The 25,153-nt window shown below is 59.2% G+C and overlaps 1 protein-coding gene across 5 annotated transcripts in view; it reads right to left on the bottom strand.

Moving 5' to 3' along the window:
* DIP2C (disco interacting protein 2 homolog C) overlaps nt 1-25,153 on the bottom strand; it is a 252,589-nt gene that overhangs the window by 163,854 nt on the left and 63,582 nt on the right. The gene's annotated exons all lie outside the window — the stretch shown is intronic.

The raw sequence follows: 25,153 nt of genomic DNA, 5'->3' as shown, positions 1-25,153 counted from the left end.
TGATAGGAGATGGACAGACAGAGGGCAGATGGACGGACGGGCACACACACAGACGGTCAGATGGATAGACAGAAGGAGGACACACACGGATGGGCAGACGGAGAGACCCATAAGGATGAGACACACGTGGACCTGAGTGCTAACACAGCTCCGCCACCGGCCAACCCCCAGACAACGCCAGGACATCACCAGAACAACACAGCTCCTCCAAGTCTCCCTGCAGCTCGAGGACCCCCGGGCGCCCCCACCCAGGTCTGCCAGGAGCACGCAGCCCTCGGGGTACAACTGCATGTCCGAGGCAGAAGGTCAGCGCAGGGGAGCCGCCGCCCCATCACAGCGGAGGCAGGATTCTGCTCGCTGGGGCTCCGGCTGCCCCATGACGACCCTTAGTTGTCACTCCCGCGCAGGGACCCCGACCCCAGGACCCCGTGCTCCAGCGTGCGCCTCGCGCACCCCAAACGGCGCGTTTCCAGGCTCCCGCGCTCAGGCCGCCTGCCCACCAACCCCGGTCACCAGGAGTAAGGACGCGGGGCGGGAGGGAGGAGGAAACAAGCCACCTTCACCCTGCCCTGCGCCTCCCCAAGGACACTTACACCCTCCTCCCGCAAGCAGCTCCGTCGGACTTGACGTTCAGCAGGAGACCTCAGGGTTCCACGTTCTCCCGCAGACGAGCCCACGTGCACGCACGGCCTACATTCAAGGCGAAAACCCACGTGAAGCAAAACCAGCCACACGCTGCTGAGAAGAGCTGCGCCTCCCACGCCCCAGGAGAGCCTCCTCTCACTCGGGCCGTGACCCTCTCAGGCAGAGGAGGTGGCCACACCGACGCCGGCACCAAGGGGACACCATGGGGTCCCGTCCCAGCCCCCACCTCGCTCCAGAGCTCAGCTCCATGGGGACGTGAGCAGGGGTCTGTGCAGGGGGCATGGGCAGGGTAACTGTGCAGGGTACCTGTGTGGGGATCTGTGCAGGCACCTGTAGGGGGGACATGTGCGGGGACCTGTGTGGGGATGTGTGCAGGGACATGAGTGGGGATCAATGTGGAGATGTGCTCGGGGACCTGTGCAGGGATCTGTCCGGAGGGATCTGTGTGGGGATGTGGGTGGGGAACGTGCACAGGAATCTGTGCAGGGACATGCGTGGGGATCTGTGCGGGGAGGTGCTTGGGGACGTGTGCAGGGACATGGGTTGGGGCCATGTGCGGGGACATGGGTTGGGGCCATGTGCGGGGACATGGGTGGGGGATGTGCACGGGACATGGGCAGGGGCTGTGCACGGGGTGTCAGTGTGGGGACGTGTGCAGGGTACGTGGGCAGGGACATGGGCAGGGGATCAGTGTTCAGGGGGATTAGTGTGGGGCCATGCGCGGATCTGCACCTGTGTGTTGCTTGGAGCAACTGCAAGGGATCATGCTGTCCCCGACAAAGCGCAAGGCCATGCAGAACCCCATCCCTGAGTCCCCAGAGAAAAGGAGAAAACGACGCAGGTACGGCTCACCATCCCACCGGGCCTGTCCGGTTGCAGCCTGAGGAAGGAGGGAGGCCTCGTGCCCGACCCCATGTGACCCCGCAGCGAGGAGGCGGCGCGAAGGCTTGGCCAGGACCACAGTGTGAGTGACAAATGCACAAACCGCCGCGTCTGAGCAACAGTGCTTGATGGGAAGTGGAGGCACGTCTCTGCGGGGAGAGGCTTGGACCCTGAGCCGTGGGAACCACCCACGCAGGCGCCTCTGGGCATGCAAACCCGCCTCCAGCGGGTACAGGAGCACCAGGGCCAGACAAGGTGATGCGGTGACGGGCCACGCTCCACGTTCAGGTGGGTCGGCATAGCACCCGGGGTCTGCCCCGGACAGGCTGTTCCTCGGGACGTCCTGTCGCCGTGCAAAGGGTCCCAAGGTTTCATCCCGTTCACTCACTGACCCAGCAAACACCTGGTACCACGTACGGTGCGCCGGGCGGTCAGCAGGGCTGCGGGGACGCAGCCGGCACTAAAGGTCTGCTCAACGGAAGATTAAGGAAACAGCCCTACTCTCACTTTTGACACTTTCTTTACAGATGGAAATAGGGGTGCCTGGGTGGCGTGGTCGGTTCAACGGCCGGCTCCTGGTTTGGGCTCAGGTCTTGACCTCAGGGCCCTGGGATCAAGCCCCGAGTCCGGCTGCGAACTGAGCAGGGGAGCCTCCTCTCCTCCTCTCCCCTTCCGCCCTCCCCCTGTGCTCTCTCCAAAGTAAGTAAATCTACAAAAAAAAAAAAAAAAAGGTGGAAGCAAAGTAGTGACAAAGTTAACGATTCCAAGGACATTCTTAAATTGCCCCACCTGGCAGAGTAACGGGAAATAACGAGAGACACAGTCCGTGTTAGAGACAGTGAGAATGGCTATGCTCTCCCTCCTGCTGGCATCACGATGCAGAATGTGCCAAGACGTTTAAATCTTATCTTCAGATCATATATATAAACTCACTTATTTTAATCCTTTCTAAAATAAAGGCTCAGTGCTGAAAAGGCTGGCTGTCAACCCAAGGGACTCTGGGAGCAGGGAGGAGAGAGGGCGGACTCGGTGATTTTACGCAGTCGTCATTTCTGTGAGACCAATGAGCTGCAGAGGTTCCTCCAGCAGTCTCCTGCCAGCCGAACACACCTGAGCTGGATGACAGCCCTGCGTGAGGCTTGGGCTCCGATCAACAAACCTTGCTGCAGCTTGACGGTAACTTTTCAATCTTTACAAAGCAACACATCGTAGGTCCCAATAACAGGAAGGGTGAGCACACAGAATGACAGAAGAATCCTCTCCTATAAAATGAGGACAATCAGTAACTACGGTCTAACTGAACGTACAGAGCGGGACTGACGACGTGGTCCTGCTGCATGTGAGCACAGAGCGAAGCCGGTCAGATCAGCGCAGGACCAGGTCACAAAAGCGTGAAGTGAAACTATTCTCCATGGATGCGTAAGCACAACAGCCTCCAACGCAGGAAGGATTCGACGGCGACCCTTCCCCACCTGCTACTTCGCAGCCAGGTCCCCGGCATGGGAATCCCCACGCACACCGACTTCCACGCCAGCCCCGCGCCCACTGCCTCCCTGACGACTCTGCTGCAGCCTGCACCCAGCCAGGGCACATGACGGGAGACTGTCAGAGGGAAGCGCTGGGAATAAACCTGCCTGGATCTCAGTCTTGGTCGGTCGCCAGAATGAGATTTGGATGAACTACACAAAATGACCATGAACCCTCGAGAGAGAAAGAGTAAAAAATATTTCCAACTGAATAAGAATGAAAACCAAAATGTGTGGAATAGAGCCCAAATAGTGGTTAGCAGCAGACTTAGGGCAGAAGAGGTTTGTTTCTGCAAAGAATGTCATCTGATCACTAATCTAAGCTTCTACCTTAAGAAAGCAGGAAAAAATAAACGCAAAGCAATGAAAACAAAGTAGAAATTAAAAGCAGAAATCAGGGCAGCCCGGGTGGCTCAGCGGTTCAGCACCACCTTTGGCTCAGGGCGTGATCCTGGAGACCCGGGATCGAGTCCCACATCAGGCTCCCTGTATGGAGCCTGCTTCTCCCTCTGCCTGCGTCTCTGCTGCTCTGTGTCTCTCGTGGATAAATAAAATCTTAAAAAAAAAAAAAGGCAGAAATCAAAGAAATTAAAAATACAAAAAAAAAAAGGAAAAGAAAGAAAAATCAGTCAAACCAAAAGCCTACATAGAATACAAAATTAACTGCTATGTCTATTAACAGACTTTGTATCACGGTTATGACTTACAAAATCAAATCACATTAATATGTATCAGCAACGAATATCTGGGATTAAAATTCTAAGAACATTTCACATTCACAATAGTTACGCAGATGAAGTATTTAGGTAAAAATCTAACAAAACGTGCAAAATGTGTACAGGATAAGCAGGATCACACAGAATCTATGCTGAAACCACAAAATGGTAAAGAAAGAAAGATCCACACACATTAAGAGACACGCCATGTCCTGGAATGGCAAAATCAGAATAAAGGTGCCAATTATTTCCAAATTAATGGATAGATTTAACAGAACTGAATTAAAATCCTAGCAGGATTTTTTGTTTAGATACAGTTGATCCTACAAGTTATATGAAAAGTCAATAGCAAAAACAATGACAGAGAATAAAGTTGGATGATTTATATTATCCGATTTAAGATTCATCACAAAGTCAACAATGGTCAATGTGGTGCTGGCAGACGGACCCACAGACGGGCCTAACTGCTCTCTGACAAACGTGCAGGATGAATCAAATAGAGAAAGGAGAGTCTTCGCCACGGCGCCCAAATAACTGGACACGGATACGCAACCCTCCCAACCTGACCCTCATACCTTCTATAAAAATTAACTCAAAATGGATCTAAAGATAAAACAAAACTGAAGTTTTAGAGAAGAACATGGGAAAATCCTCATGAGTTTGGGTTAGATAAAGATGAGCCAGAAAAAATTTTAAAAAGTGGACTTCAAGATTTAGTAATTTATCCTGAAAGAGGCACTCTTGAGAATGAAAACAGAGCTCGTCACCAAGAGAAAGTACCTCCAGACCACATGTGCATCAAAGGACGGGGAGGAGCACCCCCGGAGGACCTGGCGACATGGACACCTGCCGCGGGGAGGAGCAGCCCCGGGCACAGCACCAGGCCCTTCCCTTCCCTGCACGTTGACCTTCAAATACTACCACGGCACCAGGAGGAGCAGCCCGGCGTCCTCAGCATGAGGCCCGCGGCTTCCAAGGCAGCAGGAAGCAGGGGGCCCACTCCGTGTTCCCAACAGCGCCGGACAGCCCCTGACAGAGCCTGAGAGCACCTGATGGCCCCAGACAGCACCCAAAGGCCCCTGACAGCACCCGACGGCCCCCAACTGCCCTGGACAGTGCCTGACAGCGCCCAACAGTGCCCAATGGCCCCAGACAGCGCCCAAGAGCACCCGACGGCCCCGGACAGCGCCCAACAGTGCCTGACAACGCCCAACGGCCCCCGATGGCCCCCAACAGCCCCAGACAGTGCCTGACAGCACCTGAAGGCCCCCAACGGCCCCCGACGGCATCTGACGGTCCCCAACAACCCCCGATTACCCCCTACAGTGCCCGACAGCCCAGGACGGCGCTTGAGAGCACCTGACGGCCCCCAACGGCGCCCAAGAGCAGAACCTGCAGGACCCATGGTTGATGCACAAGAGGAAACATGTCCCGACAACACCCATGGGTATTTCTGCAGCTCCCACCCTCTTGGTGAAAGCAGAAAGGGAGCTGCCCTCGGATGTCAGGTCACACTGCCGACACTCGAACTCCTTTCCAGAAGCATCTCCCTGTGTGGCCTCCTCCCTAAGGGTTTTGTAAGGATTCTCTATGCAGCACTGCCGTTTGGACGCACCTCAGGCATGTAGCCTCCACCTGCACGTTTCTCTGACTTCAAAGCCAGGTCAAGAGGCAGGTTCGCCAGGGATTGTCACCCAACAATCACGCCCGCTCCCTGACTGTGCTTAATGCAGCAAGTTGGCTCCTTTCTATTGTGGGTAACAGATAAAACTGGCTTATTTCTGTGAACTAGAGACAACGGCAGGGAGACCCCCGGTCTCCTGGAAGCACGCACACGGCTCGAATGGGCGACGTCCCCACCACTGCCAGGGCAACACTCAGAAACCATCCCCCCCCTCCCTGCTCTGGTTGATCTTCCAGGTGGAAGCCACCGTGTTCCCGCTCCCTCCCCGGTAGCAGCTGTGGCCTTCTGGGCATCTTCAATGTCAGCGTGCCCTCTGCGAGCAGTCTTAAATCCTTGCTGCTGCTCACCACGCACACACAGGTGCACACACGTACACACAGGCGCACACCCATGCACACACGCAGCTGCGTCTGGAACCCAGCACCTCTTGACCAGGATGACAGCCACCCCCCAGGGCATCCCCAGCAAGCAGTCCTTGGGGGGGGGGGGGGGGGGGCGCGGCTGTCACCCAGCCGGCCACCAGAGGGCAGAGAGGAGCAACACAGCCCGTGGGTCACAGGAGGTCAGGAGTGGCCAGAACCTGCAGGTGACGGCTGCCACAGCAGCGCTGTCCTGTGCACACAGGTGCGGCTCCCACGTGAATGTCCTCCACTGCTGACGGGCTGATTTTCAGGACTCGGCTAACCCGGTGGCAAAGGGACGGGGGGGTTGACCGGTTACATGCGAGAACAATTCTGTGCCTTTTTTTTACAAAGAAAAAAAAGTTACCAAACAATCATAATCTTAGATCCAATGTAAAATAAGGAACTCTGTTCCGGAGCTAACGTGCTGCTTACGACCACTGCTCCCACGCAGAAGAACAGCATTTACTTGAAGGACAAAACACGACCCCTGAGTTTCTCGCTATCCCCATTTCATAGGGACCCAGAACGTCTGCGCGGCCTCGGGTGGGGAGGGGTTCTCTCCGGGCTCACCGGTCGGCCAAGGTCACGAGACACAGGGCTGCCAGGCGACGGTCAGCTGTAAGGCAGTCAGCACCTACCCGTGCAGCGCCCACCCAGGACCCAGCCCAGCGCTAACCTTCCCCCACCCCCAGGGTCACTGTGTCAGTGTGTCCGCGTGCCCGTGACTGGGGTCCTGCCCGCGCCTTAGCCTGGGTTCCTGCAGCCCTGCGGGCAACACAGCCCCATAAAGACCCGTGGGTGCCACAGCATTAGGGTGGGCGACAAGCTGTGTGACTCCCACGCGTTCCTGCCACCGCCCTTTGGGCTTTTACACGTTTTTTGCTTGTGAATGTGTCTCCGTAACGTGTGTGGTACCCAAAATCATTTTACTTTTTAAATTTTTAAAAATTCTTTACTTTTTAATTTTTTTGTAGCGATGAGAACCTTCCAGATCTCTTTCAGCAACAGTCCACATGGGAGCAACGTCAACAAGGGTGCCTCACCATGAATCTCCCCCCAGAGACCCGACTGGAGGTGTGACCGCCACCTTAGGCAGCACCCTCCGCTCCCCGGATGCAGGAGCTCGGCCTGTTTCAGGTTCCACGTGGGTAAATCATGGCGTGCGCCTCTCCGACTCCCTTCACTCAGCAGAACGCCCGCAGCGTCCATCCAGGGTGTCACGACGGCAGGATCTCAGCCCACCTTCCTCATCTGTCCCCCATCACAGGACTGTCAGTGGCGCCCATGCTGTGGCTGCTGTAGGTGACACGCGCACGTGCCTTCTCGACGGAGCGTTCTCCCTTCCTGCAGAACCACGCCCAGAAGTGCATCTGCTCGGTGTGTAACCTGTTCCCCGGGGGCCACACCAGGTGGTGCCGACGGCGGCGCACGAGGGCTCCGTCCTCTCCACGTCCCGCCGACACTTCCTGCCGCTCCTGTGTCAGCCGGGTGTGAGCTGCGTCTCCCGGTGAACGAAATGGGTGTACCCTGGCACGTGTCTCTTCGGCACCTCGACGTCACCTTCGCACAAGCATCTGTTCAGTTCCTCTGCCCGTTTCAACTGCATCGTTGTCATCACTGCTGCTGATTTGCACGAGTCCTTTCCGTATTTTGCAGGTTAACCATCATCAGACGGCCTGCGCCCTGCTCTCCCCCTCGGGGGTGGCCTCTGCACGGGCTAACAGTTTCCCTTACTGCACAGACACTTTTAAGTTTCGTGTCGTCCCGTTTGCTCATTTTGCTTTGGTTCTCTCTGCACTTGGTGTCAAATTCAGGCGGACATCCAGGAGCTTCACAATCTGTTTTCTTCTACAAGTTGTGTTTTCAGGTCTTACATTTAAGTCTATCATCCATTTTGAGTTTCTGTGTGTCTGGTGTGAGAAAGTGGCCCTGCTGGCCGTGCTTCTGCATGTGACCGTCCAGTTGTCCCAACACCCTCTGTGGAAGAGCCTGTCCTTTTTCCAGCGGATCTTCTCTCCTGTTGTCAGAGGAGTTGACTGCAGAGCTGAGGGCCCATTTCCGGGCTCTCTGTTCTGTTCCGTTGACCCACGTGTCTGCTGTGTGCCAGCACCATCCTGTCTCAATGACCACAGTTTTGCAGTACAGCGTGAAGTCAGGCACTGGGAGGCCCCGGCTTTGGTTTTCTTCTTCAACATTCCTCTGGCTACTCGGGGTCTTTTTTGGTTCCACGCAACTCTTAGGATTGTGTGTTGCGGCTCCGTGAAGAACGTCCTGGTACTTTGGTGGGGACTGCACTGAACGTGTAGATGGCTCTGGGACAAGTGGACATTTTCACAGTATTTACTCTCCCAACCCATGAGCGTGGAATGTTTTTCCATCTTGTTACGTCTTCCTCTACTTCCTTCAGGAGTGTTCTCTAGTTAGGGTCACCCCTGGTACCTTATGGTTTTTGGTGCGATTGTAAGTGGGCTCGATGCCTTGATTTCTCTTTCTGCTGCTTCGTTGTGAGCATGTAGGAATGCAAATGACTTCTGTGCCCTGACTTTGTATCCACGTTGAAGTCCCAGCAATTTTTTGCTGCAGTCTTTGGGTTTTCCACACAGAGTATCACTTCATCTGTGAAGAGTGAGTCTGAGAACTTCCTAGCTGATTTGCATCTTTTGGTGTTGTCATCTGCTCATATCATTTCCTTAAATACGTTTCTTGCCTCTTTCTCTCCCCGTCCTCCCACTGGGATGGTTGTAACATGGAGACTAGTAGGATCCATGTTCTCCTAGGGGTCCTCCCACCTATCAACCTTTTTTAAAATTCTGTCCCCCGGCTGTTACTGGTCACTTTACGTTGCGCTGTGTTCTGGTTCACAAGCCTGCTCATGCTCCCGGCAGCGGCTGGTCGGCTGCAGTGCATCCTTCCTTTCCGGGAACGCAGGACTCCACGCGGTCTGCTTGCCTTCCCTCTGTTAGACTTCTCCTCGTGCTTCTCTCTTCCCCGAGTTCAGGGACCTTACTTGTGCCTGTTACTCTGAATTCCCTGTCACATAGGTCTGTTACCTGTAAACGGGGTTTGTGGTTTTTTGGGGGTTTACTCTGTTCTTTTGTTTGGAACATATTCCCTGGCTGCCTCATTTTTTCACATTCAGGGTTTGTTTCTAGTTTTAAAGTCTATTTTTTTTTTTTTTTTACAGATTTCACTTACTCATTGAGGGGGAGACCAAGCGAGCAAGTGAGGCAGAGGCAGAGGGCGAGGACGTGAAGCCGACTCCACACCAAGCGTGGAGCCCAACGTGGGGCTTTTGTTTCACACCCTGGGACAGCGGGAGTCATCAAGCACAACCAAGAGGGAGTGAAGGGCAAGTGATGCCAGGAGCCAGGACCCAGCATTCACACCAACGTTCATGCTCACAGAATATTCATGAGGGGAGAGCAAACACGAAGCCCCCGCACAGCCAGGGATGCGGCACAGGGGCCCGCATGACACACAACTAGTTCACGATAGGCTCTGACGGAAATTTCCAGGTAGAAAAATTCACACGAAAGACTGGTCTCTGCAGACACCGTGGCTCCCCGAGCAGTGGCCGTGGCAGCCACAGGGGGACGGCGTCCCCGCACCATAGATCCCACGCGGAGAAGGTGTCGGCAAAACGGACATGCTCAGGAGTGTGAACATTCAGACACGAAACAGAACCTGCAAATGCCCTGAAAATAGGAAAACGAGCCAATTCCCAGGAATGCTGTCCTTCCCATGTATGGACATGAATAATGGGAACGTGGGCCGCGGCGGGGCAAACGAGGACTGCGGCCGGCTCATCCACCGAGCGATGTGCAGTACATCCCACCATGGACTGCGGGGTCCCCAGGCTTCCTCCCGCCTGGACGTGCCCACCAGGAACGCATTTGTCACCATGGAGCTGCCTGTCTCGAATGCTTGTTAAAGCCGGTTCTGTCCCCCGTATTGAGTTTGGGGCACGAGCCACAGACCCTGTGCTGCGCAGGAGGCTGAGGAGCCCGCGCTCCCCACCAGCCGGTGCTCCACAGTCGTGAGGTCGGTGCAGCCCCGCGGCCACTCCCGTCCCCGGCACAGGTCCACGTGCCAGGTGTGCTCGCGCTCAGAGAGCCAGCTCGGGCCACCGCAGGGCCTGCTTTCCCAAGGCCCCTGGACCCCATGATGCGTGCTCCAGGTTGGAGAAGCTATGAGGACCCAGGCCAAACGACGCCAGCAGGGACCTGACGTTCCGGAGTCTGGGCGTCAGCACTGGGGAGCGTGTCCTTCCAGGGGGGCCAGGCGGGTGCTGGGCTTGCAGCGACCCCATGTCTGTAGCTGAGCAACCACGGCGCTGCCACAGACGAAGGCTTTTAACGTCCGCTCTCCACACAGACTGAACACAACCTCGTTTCTCACGTGCGCGTCCTGAGGAGATCCCCCCTGGCGGGCGTGCAAACGTTAACTCCCCGAGAAACACGCGGTTCCACATCTCCACGTTTACCATCCTCACTGAAGCAAGAAGCCCCACGAGATGCACCACAGCCTCACGTTCAGGAACCGGCCACACACTCGGCCGCACGCAACGGACAGGCCTCCCTTCGGGTTTCTGATCTGCGGAAAACACACCCCACTGACGGCTGGGAAAGAGACAAACGTCAATTATGTAAGGTCGTGCAAAATGCCTCCAAAAGTCAAGAGCATAATCTAACCCAGTTAGTGCCTGAAAACGTCCTAAATGCAGAATTTCAACAGTAATTTGAATGTAATTAAAAGTATCAGAAAACCTTTTTAAAATGTCGATACTGAAAGGACGACCATGGCGGCTCTCAGACGCAGGCGGCGGCCCAGCCCGGCCGTCACTTCTCACCCACGCGGCGGGGTTTACTCCGCGACGCTCGCGCCCTCAGCCCCGCGGCCTTGCCCTCGTGGCTCCCAGGCGGCGGCGGCCCACACCAGGCGGCCCACACCAGGCGGCCCGGCCCCGGCAGGCGCGGCTGACCGACTGCGGCAGGCACAGGCCGCGGCCCGGCTCGGGGGTCCTGGCCCTCGCCCCGCCCGCCCCGCCACAGCCTACGGGCCCGGACGCAGGAGCCCGCCGGCTCTGCCCTGAGCTCCCGGCCGGCCCCGCCACCGCCCTCCCTGCCGCAGAAGCGACCCGCCGGCCCGGGGTCCTCACGGCGTGGGACTCGGGACCACGCCCGGCCGCCGCTCCGGGCTGAGGGGCCACGGGACGTGTGCGCCCTCACGCGGGGCCTCCCGGGGCCCTGCCCGCCGACCTGGAGCCCCACCGCGGCCCGACCCCCGCACCGGGCAGACCTCGCGGCCCGGGGCCCAGGATGGCGTGGGGCAGGAACCCGGCGGGGAGTCACGGGAGGGGGCCCGGGGCAGCTCCTCGCGCACTTCCAGCCAGTGGTGCCGAAAGCCGCTCCCTCCCAGCGGGGTCGGAGCAAAGCGGCGCCCCACGCAGACGCTCCCCGCGGGGCGGGCGGCCAGGCCCACGCGGAAGCCTCCCGACAGGCCTGCGTCCTGCAGACCCAGGCCGTCCACGCACACGAGGCCACCCCGCTCCCGATTCCCAGGAAGTCCGGCGGAGCAGCCGCGACCTCGGGGGTCGAGCTCCCGCCCAGGACATTCCCGCGGACCCCATGTCCTCCGGGAGCAGCACTGGGCACGGAGGGGCCGTGACACCTGCCTCCCCACGGCGGCGACACCCTGCCCCCAACCCCACGAGAGCCACAGGGACTGAAGGCGCTGGCGGCACCGGGGCTGACTCAGGGCTCGCCCCTGTGCCTCCCCCACAGGCCCGTCCCCCAGGGCTGCCTTGGTGGGGCCCTCCCAGGCGGGCGCCCCACACCCCTCAGCCTCCAGAGAAATGGGTCGTGCTGGGCCAACGGACCCTGACATCCAAACACTCTGGGCCCAGGCTCTGCACATGGGCTGGCGTGGACCCCCTAGGCCACATGCAGGCCCCAGGGGTGCATCTAGGGCCCGGGTCACATGCAGGCCCCAGGGGCGCGTCCAGGCCCTGGGCCACGACCCCGACCTCAGATGCCCAGCCCGGAAGTGAGGGGGTAGGACTGCGGGACCCCACGGGAGCTGGGGGAGGGACGCAGACCTCGTGGCCAGGTGTCTGACAGCGCCCTGAGGCGACTCCTGGCGCAGGCCTCAGTTTCCACGACAAGGCTCTTGAAGGGGCAGCTTCTACCCAGGGGATGCTGGACCCACAGACCACAGACGGGGTTGCCATCATCAACCTCTGGGACCACACACCTGCCGTCCCCAAAACCCAGGAAACGCAAATTCTCATGTTTTGTTAAGAATAAAAGCACTCCGGAGGCAAACCCATAACCTCGAGACCGGCTGAGGGTGAGGGCGCCTCCGATTCCGTCTGAGCAAGAGGTCGGTTGCCAAACGCGGTGCCCAACCAGCACGTTCCCGCACATCGTGTGAAAACCAGGGAGCGTCAGGATTCAGTAGGTCACACTCTTTATTCTGAAAGAGAAAAGGCATGTCTCTGCCCCCAAGACCATCAGACCCAAACCCTGGGCTGACTTTAAACACTTTATGGAAGAGGCCGCCGTGGAAGCAAAGCTCCCCGAATCCGCGCTTAGACGTGGACGCTGGCCCCTCACCTGGACGCAGGGGTGGGGGGGATGAGGAGCGGTGGCGAGCTGCCCAACCGTCCTCCGGCCCACTGACCCCTGCTTGTCCACCCAGCACAGGGCAACACGGGGGCCGCTCTTCTTAGGGCCCCAAAACGCCACCTGCCAGGAACCACAGCACGTGACCTCGGGCCCTGGCAGGTGCTCAGAGCACGCACGACCCCAGCTCCGCCCACCCCCCCCACGTCCCTGACGCCTCCCAGGACGCACAGGTCCCATGGCTGACCCCCCGCCCCTCAGCCACCAGCCCCAACCCCGCACCCCAGTCCCCCAGTCCCACGGGCAGGGCACACTCAGAGCACACTAGATGGCCACACCTGTCGGGTGTCCTAGGAAAGATCTGTGATTAAAGATGCCACACTCGTTGCCACAGAGATGGAACCAACATCCGGTGACCCATCTTGTGGCTACTAAGGACCACGTGGGTAGAAGAAATTTCCCTCTGCATAGACATCAGCTCGCATAGACATCAGCTCACATTCCAGGCCCACTCTCCCTCCGAGCCAACAGCAGCAGCAAGTCTTTACGTCAGATGGAAACTAAGAACCTGGGACTCGCCTCTAACCAAGTGCAGCTCAGAAGCCTAAGGATTTCTGGGCCTTGGTTTCCATGGTAACGGGTTCTGCATGCTGTACCTTTCCCATCCTAGCACATCCCCACCACCAAAGAGGTCCTTGATTTAACTGGGGTGCGACGTATGAACCACAAGACCCCTTCCCTAAAAGCATGAAACTCCGCGATCTTCAGCATATTCCCCAGATCGGGAAACTGTCCCAGTAACTCCCAATGTGCCCAGCACCCCAAACGCAAGCCCCACATGGCAGCCGGCCACCTCATCCTGCCTGCCCCCTGCCCCCGCCCAGCCGCCTCAGTCCCTGGAGTCCCTGTTCTCAACATCCCTGGGTGGGGTCGTACACACGGGACCTCTGGTGTCCCCTAGCTTCACGGGCTCGAGGCCGAGCCAGCCTGCAGGACGCGTCAGTGCGTCGTCCCTTTGTACGGCTGAAGGGGACCTCGCTGAGCACGTGCTCGCCCGCCGGTGGACATCTGGGCTGCTTCCCTGTCCGGCTACCACGGACAACGGTGCCGCGAGCATTTCTGCAGACGTCGCACGTGTGGGCGTACGTTGTCAAGTTTCCTAGGCAAACGCCTAGAACGGTCACCCCCTAGCACACTGAGGAAATGCCCAACTTCGCAGAGCAGCTGCCCCATCCCCTCAGGACTGCATGAGGGTCCCCACTCCTCACGCCCTGCCGGGCACCTGTCACGGTCCCGCATCTCATCATGAGCCCTAGTGGGTGTGAAGCATCATCTCAGGGAGGTTTTCACGTGCGTTTCTACAAAGACACATCGTGTTGCACATCTTTTCGTGTGCTTCTGAAGACCCCTGCACGTCTCAGGAGAACCTCCATGCAAATTCCTTTGCCTGTTTTTAATTTGGGTTAGTTTTCTTTTCTTTCCTTTTTCTTTTTTTTTAGTTTTCTTTTTACTGTGAAGCTGTATGAGTTACACACTCTGGATTTTAGACTCCGACTAAATTTAATTTGCAAATAGTTTCCCTATTCTGTAGCTCTTTTCTTTCTTGATACCACTAGAAACACAAACATTTTTAATCTTGATAAAGTCCAGTTTTTTTTTTTTTTTTTTTTGGTTGCTTGTGCCTTAGGTGTCAGATCCCTGAGAAACCACAGTCGCAGCATTTTTCATCTGCGTCCTCTCCTAAGTGTGTTCTGGGCTGGAATGTGTCCCCCAAAGCTTCTAGGACCTAGATGTCCAGGACCTGGTTATGGGACTATTGGGAGAGAAAGTCCTTAAAAAAGGAAGGTAAAGTGAGGTCACCAGGATGGATCCTGATCCAGGTCCTCCCGGGAAGAGGAGATGAGGACACACACGCAGAGGAACGGCCACGCGGGGACACGGGGAGGGGACGGCGTCTGCACACCCAGGACGGAGGCCTCGGGGACACCTGCCCTGCCCACCCGACTATAGGTGCAGCCCTGTGAACCAGCTTCCGTGAAGCCGGTACCAACCTTGGAGCCCTTTCACTACATCCCGTGACCGGATCCACGCGGTCCACCCGCACACTGCAGCGGCCTCGCCAACTCAGTGCTTCCATCATGCAGTCAGAGCCGGGGGCGGGGGCCAGGCCGTGGGGGAGTCTCTGCCCCCCAGGCCGCGGAGGCCCCTGTAGCCCCAGCTGCAGGCGAGGCAGGACCAGGACCAGCAAACGTTTCCCCCTCGGCCACGTCCGCGCGCGGGGTCTCATGTACGGGGATGGAGTGGGCGCTCTCAGCGCACAGCCGAGCTCAGACACGGCAGCCGCCTCCAGGTGCCCTACACACTCGTCACCAGGGGGCACAGGCATTATTTGCGTCGAACTGACAAAGGCTTGCGGCTGGGGGCCAACCGTGGCCACATGCCCTCCCTCCAGGTCACCTCGCGGGCACGGGCACCGGGGGCGTACCGGGCTCACTGCCCTGCCCGCTCCTCCCCGGGCCGGAAAGCCACCTCCTCTCAGTTCCGCGTGGACGGGGCGGGGAGGCAGCCCCAAGCCGCACCCTGTGTGAAGCCCGCTGTCCACGCAGAATGGCCACCGAGGGGCCGAGTGCACAGGCTGCTCTGTAACTCGCGACCTACGGCGTGCCCACGACCTGGACACCCGCTCAGGACTGAGGGTGGCACACGGCTCTTCCTCCATGGCCACCCCGGGGCTTCGGGGTCACCGGAGATGGTGGTCAATCCATCCACAGGGACAGAGGCCCCACCCAGGTAGCCAGGCCCTGTCTGTCCACAGCCACCTGAACGCCCAAGCCCGGGTCCCATGGAGCTTCTGGAAGCAGGCGGGGAGCTGAGGGAGGGAGGGAGGAAGGGAGGGCGGGCGTCCTGCAGTCCCAGACGCTGGAGATGCCGCGTCCACACAGACGCAGGGCTGTCGGAGCTGAGTTACAGGTTTGGTGACGCTCTAATTAAAACGTCACACCTCGCTTCACAGAGTAGTAGCAGTTGAGGCCGTCGTGCACACTTACAGCTTGGTACCAGTATAGCTCGCTTCCCAGACGCACAACGGGACGCACGATGGGACGCTGGCAGGAGACCCAGCAGCTCGACTCACCCGAGACACGGGAGCGGGACGGTCACCTGACATGAGAGGTGCCACCGCTCGCAGGTCAGAGGTCGCCAGGCGTGAGCGGGAAACAGAAGGCAGCTCTAGTGGCCGCAGCTGCTTCCCGCGGGACTGAGATCCACCAACACCTGCCAGCTCAGAGTCCACGTGGGCACAGCCGCCCATGCCCTCTCACACCGCGGAGCTGCCCCGGGACCCATCCTCTCCAGCTGCCAGGAGGCCTCTGGCCAGGTTCCCGCAGGACCACAGCCGGCGGGGGCTGCTCGTGCACACACAGGCGGACGCCCAGTACTAACGAACTCTGCGCTGCTACATGGCCAGCTGCGACACATGGACAGGCCCACGAAGCCGACACCCGACGCCAGAGGAGGGCCAGCGTGAGCACCCTGCACCAGGCGCCAGGGGCTCCCAGGAAATAGCTGGGGGCGTGCTCGCCCGGCTCGGGGCCCCGAGGACCACGAACACCGGCCACCCGGACACAGACCACAGACCCCTGTTGCTGTGGAAGAGAAGCCACATCATCACGGTCCACGCGGTGACCCCACAGACCCTTCCAGACTGTGCATCCCGGGCGGGAGCCATCAGGGACAAGCAGCTAAGGGGACTCAAGAGGGAAGTTTGGCCCTACACCTGCCTTGACCCGGCTCCCGGGGCTCAGCAGCCACCCGGGGCCAGGCCAGGCTGCACTTCCATCACCCGGGAGCGTTCCCAGGAGGGGCGGCGTGGCCCCGGGCCACTCAACAGACGTTCACGGCACACGTCGCCTTCTTCCCACTTATGCGACCCATTACTCCAACAGGCGGATCTGCCTGGACTCCATCTCCTTTCCGGATCACAAACACCCACGGAGCAGCTGCTCCGCACCCAGGAAGAGGGAAATAGAAACCAAAGTCATGGAAAACCAAACAAAATCAAACTCCCAGCCCCCTTCCCCTATATTGTTCTTAAGTCCCCTTAAAATTCCGGATAAACCCCGGCCACATGGCGACGGGGAGCCGGGACGGCTCGGTCCTCCACTCAGGCTCCAGCCTGGCTGCCACCAGTCAGCTCAGCGATGCCCGCGGCTCTGGCGCAGATGCCACCCCCGCCTCTTCTCAGCACCGGGACCCCCGTCGCGGGGCCGCTGCCCTCCTGCCCACGGGGCCTGGCGCCCGGACGCCACAAGCGCTGGCCCTCCCGCTCCCGTCACAACACTCCGCGCACGCGGGAAGGAGGGCGGTGGGCGTCTACGCTCAGCTCGGCCCGGCCTCAGTTCTGGAGCAAGCCTGGCGCTCAGGCTGGACCCTGTGCCCCCTCGTGGACTTCTGGTGCCAGCCTCCCGCGGGGCTGCATCATCCCTTGCTGGGGACCCAGCCGCCGTCCAAGGGGAAGCCGTCGGGAGCGACGCCCACATCCAGCCCAGTGCCTGCTGAGCCCAGATCGCGTTTCCAAAGACCCAGAACCCCACCCAGCACCCAGCACACGACTTTCAGCCTTCCTGGGAGCTTCCCAGGGTTGGCGGGCCGCAACTCGGCCTCAGCCGACCCGGACCACCCCCTGGGAGCACTGGCAACTGCCCACCTTGCATTGACCCGGCGGAGAGTCGGTGCATCCGTGTCCTCAGCACGAGAACAGACTCGAGGCCAGGAGCCATGGGACGCTGTGCTCCCGCCTAGGGAAGCAGACGTCACCACACCGGGCGCAGTGGACCCCACGGAGGCCCCGAGCAGCAGGGACAGGTCAGTCCCGGTGGGCACGCGGCAAGGGGCGGGGTGCAGGCCTCCCCCAGGAAATGGCGTACCTGGGCGGCCTGTTGCCATGGCGACGCGCAGCCGCCTCGAGAGGCCAGGAATTATAGCTCCTTTCTGAGACTTACTCTCCATACTTTCTATTCACTCTTTGGAAGGAAGGCATCATGAAGTTCTAGTAGAGAAAAAAAATTTTTTCTGCAATCTGTCACATCGAGATAGTAGAAATATCGCTGGGATTTTAATAGGATCCACGCAAAGGAGCAGATGGTACTATTTCAGGAACAGCGCTTGCTGCCTTTTTAGAAACATAGTAAAGTCCCTGCCAAGTAAAAGGCTTGTTTATGCCTTTGCTTTGGAAACGGAGGGAAAGTCCCGCCTCACGATCCTCGTGTATTAAGTGTGTAAGAATTCCGAGGGATTACACACATTCAGTATTTGAAATAAATAACCGTACTGGGTTTACTCGGTTCCTAAATGCAACCCTGAAGGTGACGAAGCCTCCTGGACCGGCCAGGCCTGGATCCAGGTTCCTGAGTCATGCTGACAGAGGTCTTGGGAAGGGTCACGCGGAGGCCTTAGTCCTTTGTTCCCAGACGAGAGAGGCCAAGCTGCCACCCACACTGCCATCCCTGAGGAAGCCCACGATCCCCGTTTATCCACCGTGTGGGGAGGACATGCCCACATGGGCCAGGACCACGTCCCGAGCAGAGGCTGGGTGCTGCGGAAGCCCCCACCCCAGGGGCCGGGGCTCACCAATGGCCTCAGTCTCCTTCCACAGCCACGGCGGCCCCACTGAGGCTCGTGACACCAGAACCAGGTTTCTCTGCTTCCGGTTCCACTCCCACTCCTACTCCTGCTCCTGCTCCCACTCCCAGTCCTGGCCCTGCTCCCCGACCCAGGTGATTTGCGGAACCAGGGATGCTGGGTGACAGCGCAGGTGGATGCACAGACGGCAGGAGGGCTTCATCCCTCCCTAACAGGACAGCGGAATGGCCCTCGTCCGCCCAGAGGGACGACGCTGCTCCATGCACCTCGGTGGCCTCCCCGGCTGGTGCCGTACACACCGTCCTCTTACCACAGATGGGGTCCGGGCTCCCCGCTGATCCACGGAGCCTCAGGATGGAGAACCGTCCCCAGGGGACTGTGCACAGACACCTCCAGCATCGCACAGCACACGCCTACACGGGGTAACTTTTTTGCCTATTTTTGAAAAACAGTGTGGACTGCAATCAACTAACACAAATGCCACAAAGAAAACACGAACAAATGCAAACAAGCCCACAAAACTCAAACCTCTTCACCGGCAGTACGTGATCTTAGCTTGTCTTCGTCAACACGTGGCCACTGCATGCGCCGTCCCTACATCCCGCCACTCCTGCCTGCCCGCCCACGAGAGTCCACCTGACCCTCTCGGGGACCTGCTTCCCGGTTCGACCGTCTGGGAGCGTGAGTGGCAGCGTGACCTCCCCGTCTGCCTCACAATTCCTCCAGCACAACTAGACACCAGGAACGCAGGTGACGACAAGGCTGGTGCAAGAAGGATAAGGAGACGCTGGGTCCTCAGGACCACCACCCCGGGCTCAGCCTTCCCAGCTCCCAAGAACCCACGGCCGACCGCGTGGCCCCACCCCGGGCAGCGACAAGACAAGAAAGAGGCGGGAGATTCACCTCTAGGAGAGTGGGCACCATGGTCTGGGGACAGGCACCATGGTCTGGGGACAGGCCCCTGCACCTGCAGCCCTTGGACTCACACCTGCACCCACACCTGCAGCCCTTGGACCTACACCTGCACTCGCACCTGCACCCACACCCACACCTGCAGCCCTCGGGCCCACACCTGTACCCGCACTACACTGGCACCTGCACCCCAGCCCTAGGACCCGCACCTGCACCTGCACCCGCACCCACACCCGTAGCCCTCGGACCCGCCGCAGACCTGCCACATCCCGGCTCCGACAGGGAAGCACTTTGTCCTCAGCCTTCAGAGGCCCACGCACTCTGATCCAAACGGAAGAGTCGCGGGTCCTGCGCGCCCTCCCGCCCCCGCCCCGCCGGCTCGCGCACGGAGAGCAGGACCTCACGGGCTCCCGCCGGACGCAGCACCTGTGATCGGCCCACGGTCACAGAAGCCCTTCTGTCGGGTCAGACGCGACTTCGCCTCCCCCCAGGCCCAGGGCTCAAGGCCACGAAAACCGAAGTTCTCCGATGCGGCCGACGGAGCCCCCCGTGCTGTCTTCTCAGCCCAGGACGGGGCACGGCCCAACACGGAAGCGGGCCCCTCGTCAGCAAACCAGAGGAAAGAGGTGGCGCGTGTTTGTAACTGCTGCTGGCCCGAGGCTCCGCACGGGGCTGGACCACAGCGCCCGGCTCTGGGTGGTGGTCAGGCACCGTCGGGGCCAAACCCGCCGGTTGACACCGGCAAACCGGGACCCAGAGACCCCCGGGGTCGGCCCAGCTGCCAGCAGGGGCCGTCAGCACCGCCTCGGTCCCCGCCACGCACTCGGGGCTGCTGCTCAGGAGCAAGTGCTTACCCGAGCTCGCCGGTCACTTCCAGAGGGACCTGGGCACCCGTGCTTCGATGCACTGGTGCTTCCTGCCCTGGGTCACGTCCGCGTCCAGGTGAGCAGCAGTGCGAGCACAGGGCAGCCTGCACGCATCTCCCACAGGAGGCCCAGCAGAGCACGCAGCGTCCCGTCCTGTGGGCACCCCCTGCACCGGCCCCCTCACCTCTCCGTAAGTCGAAAGCCCGCATCTGCATGGAGCCCCAAAAGGCCTAAACGCATTAACCGTAGGGCGTCTCACGACAGCCCTCCTCTCTTCAGTTTAAGATCTCGCTGCGACGGAGCGTGCCCTCTGCCCAACCTTGCTGATGGCCCCATGGCCACTGCCGCTGGTCAGGTGCCCGCCGAGCGAGCTCAGGGCTCGACACCCCATGAACACCAGCGCCCGGAGCCCCCGGGGCCGGCATCTGGGGAGCTCTGTCGGGAATCAGGCACGGGTAGTAGGTGCATCCCCAGCCACGCCACGGCCAGACAACCACGCAGAAGGCCAGCCACAGCCACGGTCACACGCACACGAGGCTCGCAGCAGCGTCTCACCGCAGCGTCTCACCGCACATGCCGGCACCCTGCATGGAGAGGCATCAGGGACGGGAGTGCCCGGCAAGCCGGGGCAGCCATCCTCCCCGGGACCCCCGACTGCACTGGCTCCGTCCCAAATCCTCAGACCAATGCACAGTCTGACGAGAACAGCTCTAAGCGTCCCTCTGCTTCCAGGCACGTCATGGCCCACCCGTCCCCACAAAGCTCTGGAACCACCTCTCCTGCTCGGCACCACAAACGTGCCAACTGTCCTAATAGGTTTCATCAAGATTCTGTTTGGTACGTGCTGCTCACAGCTGACCCGTCCATGAGCAGGCCTCGAGGGGGGGCGAGGGGTCTCAAGTGTGGGCAGCAAGACCCAGCAGGTGACCACAGGAGACCCGGGGCACGGACAGGCCCCCAGAGGGGAAGGCACCTTGGCAGGTCCCCGTGAGCCCGTCCTGGAAATAAGCAGCCACGGGAGCAGGTGGGCGCGGGACCATCCCCATCAGCGGATGGCAGAGACCCCGGGGAGGCCCGATCCTTCTCAACGCCGTGGCTACGGCCGACAAACCCATTCGCCATCTCCAAGTCCCGTCCGAAAACCCAACTCTTCGTCCCTTTTATGCGCCCATTCCACAATCTTTCTCCTTTTTATTCTTACCATTACGTTTATTTTCAAAATTCAACCATTTTTGTCGGACATGCAAGACAAGGAAATGCAAACAGAAATGGAGAATGCAGACAAGCACCAAGGGTGCACGCAGACGCTTCGGCGTGCTGCCCACTGCACCACTCAGGATGCGGAGCACCGGGGTCAGGTCGCGGCTGGGGGCACAGGGACTCGGTTTCCCATGATCGTGGCTCGGGCTCAGTCAGGCGCCCTCCACGCCCTGCTCCATCCTGAGCACCTGCGCACCCCCCCTGATGAGAAGGTCCCTACGACCCACCGGCCGCCGGCTCGCTCTCTCCAGCAGGAAAACTTTACGGAACATGAACAGACTCCATCTGTCCGGGTGGCCCTCCAGCTCCCCCCACGGAACCACCTCGGGACACGGCGCCATGTCCGCCCAAGCGCCAGCAGCCCAGCATCTCCTCGGGCACCCGGCTCCCCGCCACCCGACGCCCACGGACCCGCCCCTCCCGCCGCGGACCCGCAGGCTGCCAGAGGCCCTTGCTCTTCCTGGCACATCAAAAGGCAGGAGACCACATTCACAACATAACGTCAAGATGCGCTCCTGTGACCGACCGGAGTGGGCCTGTGCAGGTGCGTGGACGGGAACGAACGCGTTAAGATGCGAACGGTGATGCTCAGTGTCCGCTGCATGGAGACGGGGCTGGAGCCCCAGTGGCCGCACCTGCCCCTCGGGACGCGGCTGCCCCAGAACAGGGGCTGTGCGGCCCCAGCACATTCCCAGCATCCAGCAGAGGCTCACGACAAGCAGTTACCAAACCAAGACTGGCCTACGGATAAATCTGAAAAATTATTAAACACGATTCTGGAATTGTTATCAGGGAGCTCGTAACTAAATGTTTCCTTCCTTCTTCCACAGGGCTTCTCAACATTTGGTGAGGCGTCGCCAAAAATACCAATGGGCTCAGGCCAAGATACTCGAAACTACTGGAGCTCTGACAGCAGACCCCAAACTCGGTCTATGTGGAGTAATTAACAGTGACTGTGTTTGGACACTTGTCTTTTGTACTTAGATTAAAATAAAAAAAACACGACGCAGAAGTAGCTCACATTCTATTTCGATTCCCTGTATTTCTGTAGTAACGGGCCCCCCTTCCCTCTGGTTTCCCAGCCAACTGCTGAGAAGGGCCAGCTGGAAAGGACCGACGTCTGGGCCTGTCACAGTGTGAGGGAGAGACAGAGATGCACAGAGACACAGAGACGCAGAGGAGTGTGTGGCGGAGGCATGGGCAAGGGGAGGCGCCTGGGGGGCACGGTGTCCCCGCTCCTTGATCACGGGGTGTTGGCATTGCCACCAGGACTCAAGCGCTCAGAGAAAGATGCTCAAGTACTGGCCTCGTTCAGATTCGCGTCCTGGTTTACTCATAATTTTCTACAAATTGTGAAGATGATGCGTTTTGTTACTGTTACCAAAGAATTACATGTAATACAAACTGGATCACGCTGGAGGGCTTGGGGCAGGGCTGTGGCTGGCACCATTTGCCCTTCACTGCCGTCGAGGCAAGAATTACATTCCCTCATTTCTCCGTAAAGAAACAGGTTCCAAGATGGTCACATGTCAATGCAAAAAGCCTGGACCCCTTCCTGGCTCTTGACTTGAAAGCAGAAGCCCCAAAGCACCCCAGAAGTGACTGCCCCAGTGATAGCTCCCAGATCTTAGTCAAGCCCTGAGCCTGAAATCCTCTCGTGACTCAACGACACCTACAGAGAGGACCGTAGGGCCGCACCTGCCGTGTTATATACGGCACTGGTTTGCAGACTTTGCCTTATTCTCACACTTAACTTCCAAGGTCGGCGCAGGAAACCCAAACTTCGTCCCCGGAGACTCAGTCCCTCTGCAGAGCACCCTGCCAGCGGGACGGGAAGGAGGCCAGCGGGGGGGCCCCGAGCAGCCATCGGACCGTAGACGGTCAGCAGGCGGTGGCCCAGGGAAGCCCTAAGTGACCCGGAGGCAGTGCATCCTGCCGTCGGACAAGGTGCCGGCTTCACTGCAGGGCTCTTCCGCCAGGCAGGCCGTCCACTTCCCGCGGCCCGCCCCCGAGCGCTCCCCCACCCCCATGGGAAGGACGCTCGGTCAGCCATCCAGTCGTGAGCTGGAGGGTGCCAGCTGGGCTCTGTCGGCATATTCCAACCACCCAAAGTGAGATCTAAAGATGCCATCGATGTCAGCTTGGGCATGGCGCCATTTGTCTCCGTCAGAGGAAGGACCACAGACGGCGACAACCGCTAACCTCACGAAATAAGTCCATTGTTCTGTGTGGTTTTCGAGACAACCTAGATCTCTGGCTGTTAGAAAACTGGGGCAAATGTCCCATGAAATGACCCTAATGTAAGGATTCCTGGTACTGTGTAGTATTTATACTTGATTCCCACGAGTTGTCAGTGTTTGGATTGGCTTTTTATGGAAACACTGGTTTTGAGAGTTTCCTCTAAAAATTTGCAGAGTTTACACCACAGTTTTTTCCTAGGAAACACAGATTTTTCCCATCTTTCCATCAATCGTTTATTCCAAAAATGACGATTCCTCTTACATACGCACGCGGCACAGGCACATGTTTAAAAACCATCGAGCATAATTCGGTGAGGATCACAAGCAGCAGAAACGGGACAGCGTCCCTACCCACCACACCCGAGCTCCCAGGGATCTGGAGAGCGCACACGATTCTTTTCTTCACTTATAGATGACGGCACCGTTCATTAAGCCCTCTGTGAAAATTTATCAGACACCACTATGAGTCATCCCCTGTTCACCCGGCTCTCGGGGAGCCATGCTGGCAGAAGGAGCTGGAAGATCCAGGAGACAACAAGCAAACAGTGAAGGGTCAAGGCCAGGAAGTGCGGGAGTAAGCCCTCAAGACCAAGTGGCCCGGAGAGCTCTGAGGTGTCCAAGCACAAAGACGGATGCCCCCGGACTCAGACATGGGGCAGAGGCTGAGCTGAGGCTGGGACGAGTGGCCGGGCACGGGGCGGCCACTGTCCAAGCACCCCCACACCCCGGGTAGGAGAGCACCCTCCTGGTAAGCTGCAAGGCAGGCAACGTCTCAGAAGTCACACGGTCTCCACACGCTCACCTGACGGGAAGCCTGATCCAGCTTTCTCAGCTCTGAGACCCGGTGTTTCTCTACAAGGGTCCCCCCAACCTCAGAAAGCACTGAGAACACAGAGTCCCTTGGAACGCAAAGGCAAACCTCAAACCTAGGACATATTAGGAAAATATTAGAAAATATTTTTCTAAGCTAATTCAGGCAACACTGGAAGGAAGCAAAGAAGATCGCCAGTTATGCCCTGAGCAGCAGATCGTTCAGGCCGTGGAGCAGCGTCCCCCCGCAGGCTGTCCCGTCAGGATGTAATGGGGGATCTGGAGCGTTGATCCTGAGCCCAGCGCTGCGAGAAGCCGCCCCGGAGATCCTGAGGACGCCCCGACCCTTGCGCAGCTCCTGCTCAGGGAGCTACCAGGACAGCCAACCCATCTCCAGGAGACTGCCGCAGGGTGGCACGGTGTGGGGACTCGCCATTTGCATCCGCGAGGTCACACACACTAGCAGGAAGCGGCGCTCCTCCCTTTCCCTGGTTATGGTCAGCTGGCTGTGGGAGCGCTGGCTCCACTACCTGGGGGCCACAGGTTCAGAGAGCAGCTGTGTGCCTGACACGACGCCAGACCCCGGAGGGGATCGGTCCTGGGGCACACACAGCCGGGCCTGCTCTTTGTGGGGAGCCTCGGAGTAAAAAATAGCAAGTGCACGGCTTGCCAGTCCACAGTAGGGCTGGGGGACCTCAGGACTCGTCACCCAGTAGGGCCGCAGGACCTCCGGGCTCGTCAGCCCACAGTAGGGCCACAGGACCTCAGGACTCGTCAGCCCACAGTAGGGCCGCAGGACCTCAGGACTCGTCAGCCCACAGTGGGGCTGCAGGACCTCAGGGCTCGTCACCCCACAGTGGGGCCGCAGGACCTCCGGGCTCAGGAGAGGCTCTCCCTGCACTCCCTCTGCCTGAAGACAGAGCCCCCTCCACTGTCCCTCCCAGA

The sequence above is a fragment of the Canis aureus genome, chromosome 5 (assembly GCF_053574225.1).
Source record: "Canis aureus isolate CA01 chromosome 5, VMU_Caureus_v.1.0, whole genome shotgun sequence".
NCBI classification, from domain to species: domain Eukaryota; kingdom Metazoa; phylum Chordata; class Mammalia; order Carnivora; family Canidae; genus Canis; species Canis aureus.
This window is presented reverse-complemented; position numbering and strand designations above follow the sequence as displayed.